Raw genomic sequence first — 7,406 nt, forward strand, 5'->3', positions numbered from 1 at the left:
GGTGCCAAGTCTAGTAGAACACTACCTTCGGGAGTGATTTCCAAATAGGTTTCATATTGATTTAGTGAGATTAGTGCAATACTCTCAGCTAATGAGTTAGCAAATGTATACTCTAAACGCACACTTACAGTTAGTACTACAATCATATTCTGCGTGCCAGACCAATACAATACAATGATACCATGTGTTTTAGCAAACATTTTTTCGGTTATACCATTTTCAAATAGTTCCGAAACATGATCTAGGGTTTGCATGGTCAACTCATACAATGTTCTATAGGATTTATCAAAAGATAGATTGTAGAGTGGGATACCGTTTACTTTGCAGACAAGAGATGAAAGCCCAAACATCTCAAATTTATGAAGACATCCAGTTCATGAACTTATTGTATTAGGGCTTTTTACAAATCCCAATTTAAACTTTTACAGACTTTCGCCATTGATAAAGGATGAGTCGGTGAAGGTGCGTGACCCCATGGTAATACGACCCTGATTGGTGATTGTATGAGGAACAAGTAATTTAATATTATTTCCACTAACTCTCAGTTTTTCCACTGCCAAAGCAACAGAACTGATAACTTGTTGTTTACGTAAATGTAGTATTGCCGAGGTGAGGGAAAGACTTACATCAGGATTTTTTGCAAGTTCTTTTCTCAATATGAAATTGGATGGTGCAAGCGTCAATTTTATATCCACGTTAACATTGGGTGGTAGCTATTGGGGTATATTAAATATTTCTTGATATATTTTTCCAACTAGATGTAATTCACTAGTTGTAGCATTTTTAAGTGCATGTGTACTATCAGTATTGGTAATATATTCATATCCATTGGAGGTGCCTCTCAATTCCTTGTATGACTTGGGTGTCATAAGCATGAATTGCATATAGCTTGTATAATTTGAGAGATTGTTGCTTGTGCTCACCAGCGTGCCATTGATGTAGACACTGATTTGACGAAATAAATTATGTAATATGCAATTTTCGTAAGATATGCCATCGGCAAGAATTGGCAATGTATTATAGGATTTCCGGGCTTTCATTCGTAAATCTATAAATTTCGAAGATATTTCCATAAAGTAGTCTTCAGTGGAATAAATTTGAAAGTGGATATTATCGGAGAGGGGTTGTTGGGGATAAAATTGTTCATAGTATCCATGCTTGACACTCACATCAACATTTTCAGCAATGAATAGATTCAATGAGGCGGTTATTGAAGGTTGAGAATCCTTATGCGGTAGGTAGGACATCTTAGGAAAAGAAATCTAGTTTCGATCTAACAATTCTCTTCCTGGGGCTTCTTCTTCTACTGCTGTTTACAGCACGTGTCGGCTTTTACCTTCTTTTCTTCGACAGTGGTGATGTCTTTCGCTTCCGACCTGAGTAGAGACTGATGAGTGATGCATTGTTTCTCAACCTTTTTAAACCTTTACCATTTTGTTTTAATCTCTCGCCAAGGGTTCGCGCACTGGACCTAAGATTTTCCGTAGCCCTTTTTTTTAATCCTTGCCAGAGCCCCAATCGTACAATGTAGAGATATTTACAAGATATAAGTACAAGATATTTTCTAGCCAGGGGTAGTGAAGAGCGAAACAGCTTAGCAAACCAACTGCCAAGACCATAGCCAGACATTGACGAGCGACCTTTGTAATAGTCCATTCCATTGCCCTGTTGTCTTGGGCCAAGAGTATTAACATAGCAGTCAATATCAGGACAAATGAATACCACTTTTCTATTATCTTATTGTTGAACGATGGGTCAAAAATGGCATGTAATCAGAGCCTAACTTTTTGAAATTGCTAGGGATCACCCATTTCACTTCTTAGTGTGACAGACTTCCAAATAGGAAGTGTTTACAAGAATATACTGAAGATGCTTTATATTGTAGTGGTGAATAAGTTCTTGATTGGTTTTTCGTTCAAGAACCCGTAGGAGGGGGACATTTGAATTGCCCACCCGGGATGTTTCCACAAATGAAGGGTAGAGAAATATACAAGTGTCCGAGGAAAAGGTAGGCGGGTAGTCAGATAAAATTAAATTAGTTTTTCTAACACTTCTACAGTTGTTTATGTTGAGGTTAAGGCGCTTAATATCAATTATATTATCATTGAGAATAACCCTTTCAGTGACTGTAGCGGAAATAATTTTAATCTGGTCCTCCTGTTTTGAATATATGAAATGAAAAGCTCCTTTTTTATGAACGGAAATTCTTTTTATAAATGGAACGATATAAATTATTCATACAGGTGAGTTCCTCGTAGGGTAATTCAATATATGGATAATCCATCCGATTGATTTTTTGAATTTGTTCTTGAACACTTGAGGGTGGTGGTGGCCAATCATAGGGTCTAAATTTTATCTCAAATTTACGATCTTTTCTCAGGATGTCCTAGGTATTTTTGAGAATACAGTCGACAAGAGCCACTTCATACTTACCATTGTCGTCGAATTTGATGGTGGGGGGGGGAGTTTCGTCCAAAAATCACTTGTTCTATTCAAGTCATTGTAGAGAGGATCGGAAACATTGGACATGAAAGTCACATAGAAATCATTGGGCATTGTTAATATCTTCAACACTGACCCAAGAATCAAAATCAGAGTTTTATCCTAGCCAGCGAACAAGCAACTGTCTCTGGCCCCTATGAGTAAGACTCTTTAGTATCTTTTCAATTTGATAAATTTCACTAGTGTTTCTAACTTTTTGCAGTTCATATTCATAAAAACCACCGAGTATCTCATCATCTTTGGTGTCTCGCAGTCGATTTGTCGTGGGATTGCTAGCCAGGATTTTGGACACTTTAAAAAGTTCAGTGCTCCACAAATAATTCCCCTTTTCAAAAATATTGGTGGTTCTATTAATTCGAAAAGTATCACCAACATTGAATTTTTTGTTCACATTTTTTCTTTTTCCTTGGAATATTGCTTTAGAAAAGCATCAAATGTATTTTCCCTGCAATAAACTTCCCGAGGGCTTGAGTTGGACAATGATCGATGGGGTTGTTGGCTATATATCTGCATGATTTTATCTAAATCATGAATAAAAGAAGGTGTATTTTTCAGCGTACAATATCTTGAAATTAATAGACGAATCGTTCTTATCAATCGTTCAGTCAATGCAGCCTTTATCGTGCTGTGACTATGATAAAGTGTTGTATTATATTTCAATAGAATCTTTTGCATATGGGGATTAACAAATTTGTTACCACGATCCGATTGAATTTTTCTATAGCAATCCTGTTCAAGAATACTTTCTAAAGCTTGAGCAACTTCAACACATATCTTTGATTGTAATGGAATGGCATGGGCATAGCGACTAAAGACACTGATTGCCACCAGAATATATTTATAGGGTGCATTGTGACGTCGTTGAATCGCGTATAAAGTTAAAAGATCAGTTTGCATTACATGCAGAGGGAAAAAGGCTTTAGTTTGTCGATATTGTTTGCCACGAAGCCTGCGATTCCGATGCAATGTGTAACTCGGTTCATTCTGTAGATACTCTTTTGCTTTTTTTAATGTGCTGTCAGAAGCAACTTTAGAAAGCGTTTGGGGGGAACTTGGACTTACCGCTTCACCAATATTTTCATAGACATGTTTCAGAACTTCAACCATTTTGAACGCAAACACGTAGTGTAATACCCACTCACCTTTTGCATACTGGAGGGTGAATAAATCCGTCTTCGCTTTTGACTAGCAGCCACAGGTGTTATAAAATCATTGCTGCTGCTTCCCAATATTGACTATATTCTCTTAGTTTCTTTAGAATTTGCTTATTGCCAATAAGACTTTTGGGAAAGTTTGATGCATTTAGAAAGGCGTATAGATTATTGTCAAATGATAAAAGTCCTTTACGATTCGTCACCATATCACAAATTAAATCAACTAGATTATAACTTTTCCCTGAATTATAATTCCTTTCCCTGCACTATCGACTTGAACTTGATGATCACCACCAGTTTCCAACATGAGATATGATAATACTCTTTTACTCTGTTCTCGATAGGTCACTGGCAATAGCTTTCCAATTGTTGACATTATAGAATTCATTTCCTTCTCCTTTGACTGCACTGCTGCAGAATCTTGAGGAGATGTGTCCTGTTTAGAGGGATCTGTGACGGTAGATGCAGGTCTCTCACGATAAGGTCTATTTTTGTCCACGCGTCACAATGCATCTTGAAGTAAAAGAAGTTTTTGTCATCAGCAATATTCTCATCATTAATGAATTTGCTTAGATTGTCTTCAAAATGTTCGACGGGCGAGAGGACAAGTTCAAATGGTGTCAATTTATGGGGGTTAGCCATTCTTGAGAGAAAACTGTTTCCAAGTCCTGCAATTATTGGCAGTAAAAGTGTAAAAAAGCTACCACCCGCTTGAAGGAGACGTTTTATTTAAAAAAAAATTCCCTTGTTTTTGCAAGCCAAGGCACGTACAGTGGAACGATGTTGCTTTGTCTGTTGTCTAACACCTTCTGCAAGTGTACATTGCCCTCAGTTAAATTTAAACAAAGTTCAGATATTAAATTAATTAAATCATTGCCAACATCATGTTTGAGAATGGCCTTTCTGAGCGGAGGTTCTGAAGTGTCAAAATGGAAAATAAATGCTGTGGGTCTTGGAGTTTCTTCAGTGTCATAATGGCAACTAATAGCTTTGTCTACTGTTCACCTTAAGATATACGGTAATTTCATTGTCGAAAATGTCAGTGACTACACTTAGATCCTCGGGTGTGCTCTGATTAAGATCTAGCAAATTGTATCCGTGGGGCTTTTTTGTCGCCTAAGTGTACGCTGACAGCAGAAATTTGTGGGCGCCTGGATATATTTGCTTATTGAAAGTTATTAGCGAGCTAGAATCACGAACAACTCGATAGATAATATAGATGGTGCAATTCAAAGCAAGGATTCTCATACATTTGTTCTGATGAAACAGATTGAGTAAAACTAGGGCGCTTGGATATATTTGCTTATTGAAAGTTATTAGCGAGCTAGAATCATGAACAACTCGATAGATAATATAGATAGTGCAATTCAAAGCAAGGGTTCTCATACATTTGCTATGATGAAACAGATTGTGTAGAACTAGGCCCATGGAAATGTGTTCATGATGGGAACAAATAGTGAAAAGCAGTAAAATTTCCTGTGATCATAATTCAGTGGATTAAGCTAAATAATCATTAATAAACCACGAGTTCGTTTCATTTATATTGAAAAAATGTCTCCGCATGAATTGTATTGGCATAGTTGCAGCAATGGCTTTCATTTGATCATAGGACTCCTGCTAAAGACTATAGCAATAATAAATTTTCTTTAGTTTTTCCAAAAACCTTTTATTACAATTTTGAATTATTTTGGCTAAAAGTGTCGTTTTCCCTGACATTGATGGACCCCACAGAAACGATCTGAAGGGTGTTTTAAATTGATACATGCTGCTGCTGCTGTCGACAGCAGTCGTACTACAACTAATTGTTACAACTAATTGTTACATACTTATCCAATGAATAAGTGCTAATAATTTTCCCATAGATCTATCTAATACGCTAACAAGAACAACAAAAACAATATTTCATTCATTTATTCGACATGAAAACTCTATTTGTTTAACATGAACAACATAAAAAAAACACTTGTTCATCAAGAACAAAAACTATTTGTTCAAACATTATTGACATAAAAAATGACACTTTTTGTTCAACAAGAACAATGATACTATATGTACAACACTTATTGTAATAAAAAAACACTTTTTGTCCAGCATCACTATTTGTACAACATTAATATTTGTACAAATACACAGTTTTTGTAAAACACTTGAAAAAACACTTGGAACATGAACTTAAAATAGCACAGTTGAACATCATGAATTTAATACCCTCCACCCTCCGGGGAGCCGTGGGGGCGAAGGCCGGCCGCGGGCGGGACCCCCACCCCCCGGAGCCGCGGGGGCGATAGCCGGCCGTGGGCAGTAACTCGCCCCCCCCCCCCCCCGGGCCGGGGGAAAACTGTATACAATAGTCGTCGTCACTGCTGCTACAGGTTGGGTTTGGCTTGGATTTATGAAAGGTTTGGGTTAGTGGTTAGAGCATTGAGGCTAATTTATCCAGACCAAGTTCATTGCGATAGTCTATGCATTCAACCCGGTCTGAAATACGGTAGTGCCCATGGGGTAGTACACTTACACAATTCTCGAGCACAAAGACTTTGTCAGATATACATGACATTGCATTCTTTCCCACTCTTACAGTATAATTTTTATACTGTAGAGAGCGAATTGCAAGCACTTGTGCTCTCGGCACTAGGCTACTTTCTACACAGTTTCTGTACACACTCATGTTTAAATTATTCTTTACAAAATGTGTAGGAACCCCTTTACACGTATGCTTTACATCCCTATTATGAGTTTCCACGCAATAAACTTTAGGACCCGGGAACACCCCCCTGGATATCAAATCACTCCCCGTCTCTGATTTTAACATTAGTAGTTGGTTGGGGGCTTGACGTTTCACCAACACGGGGTAGAGGGACAGATTCCAGTTGGTGAACTCCATCTACGAGTTGATGTTTTCCCCACTTTCTAAATTCCCCAATAAATCCCCGGTTTTTACTTTTAACAACAGAGAATCTGTATCCCCATAGTAAACTTGAACCTCCCCCTCCCTTGACCATTGCACCTTGCACACATTGTAAAAAAACGACGACATGAGATTTTTGGAAATTTCAAGTACTGAACTACCTCCTGCTATATTCTTGTTCAGTACCACATTTCTCTTTTCCCTTTGTAGAAGAACCATGCCAGCCTCTATGCTCGTGAATGTTGTAAAATTGGGGTCGGAATAATTCGTGCACACTCTTGAGGGTCAGTCATGACGTCGCAACGAGATCTCTTGCGTTCGCTTTCAAACATTTTGCTAAACCCTGAATTTAGAATGAGTTTGTACATTTCCTTTTGTACTTTGGTGTTTGCCCGAGAGCGTTTATCAACAAAAGCGTCGATAAACGTCTTTAAGTAGGTTTTTTTACTGAATTGCAGGACCCTATATATTTTGGTGATCTTGAAACCATTATTCACCATCGAGTGCAAAAGCATATGATGAACAACGAAATTCTCCTTAGGGTCCAGATCTGCAATCAGTTTTTGCTTAGAGGGGTCCAGGGAATCCCCATATCCTCAACAAATGATCGATTGTAGGGGCTCAGTGAGTCCCTGATCACTGGTCGATTGATACAGGGAAAAACAAAATCTCTGATTAAATCATGAAGCGCCAATGGAATGTGACCATCAATTTCAAAGAACCATCCTTGTGGCCCATTGTCCTCAACGGTGTTAATGTCGGGAAACTCACAAGGATTCTCAAGCCATTTATAGTTCCCACACGGCAAAGAGTAGGAAGACATTGCCGAGGGGTACAATGAG

Source organism: Artemia sp. Qi Xiang Cuo, chromosome 1 (assembly GCF_049724085.1).
Source record: "Artemia sp. Qi Xiang Cuo chromosome 1, ASM4972408v1, whole genome shotgun sequence".
NCBI lineage: Eukaryota > Metazoa > Arthropoda > Branchiopoda > Anostraca > Artemiidae > Artemia > Artemia sp. Qi Xiang Cuo.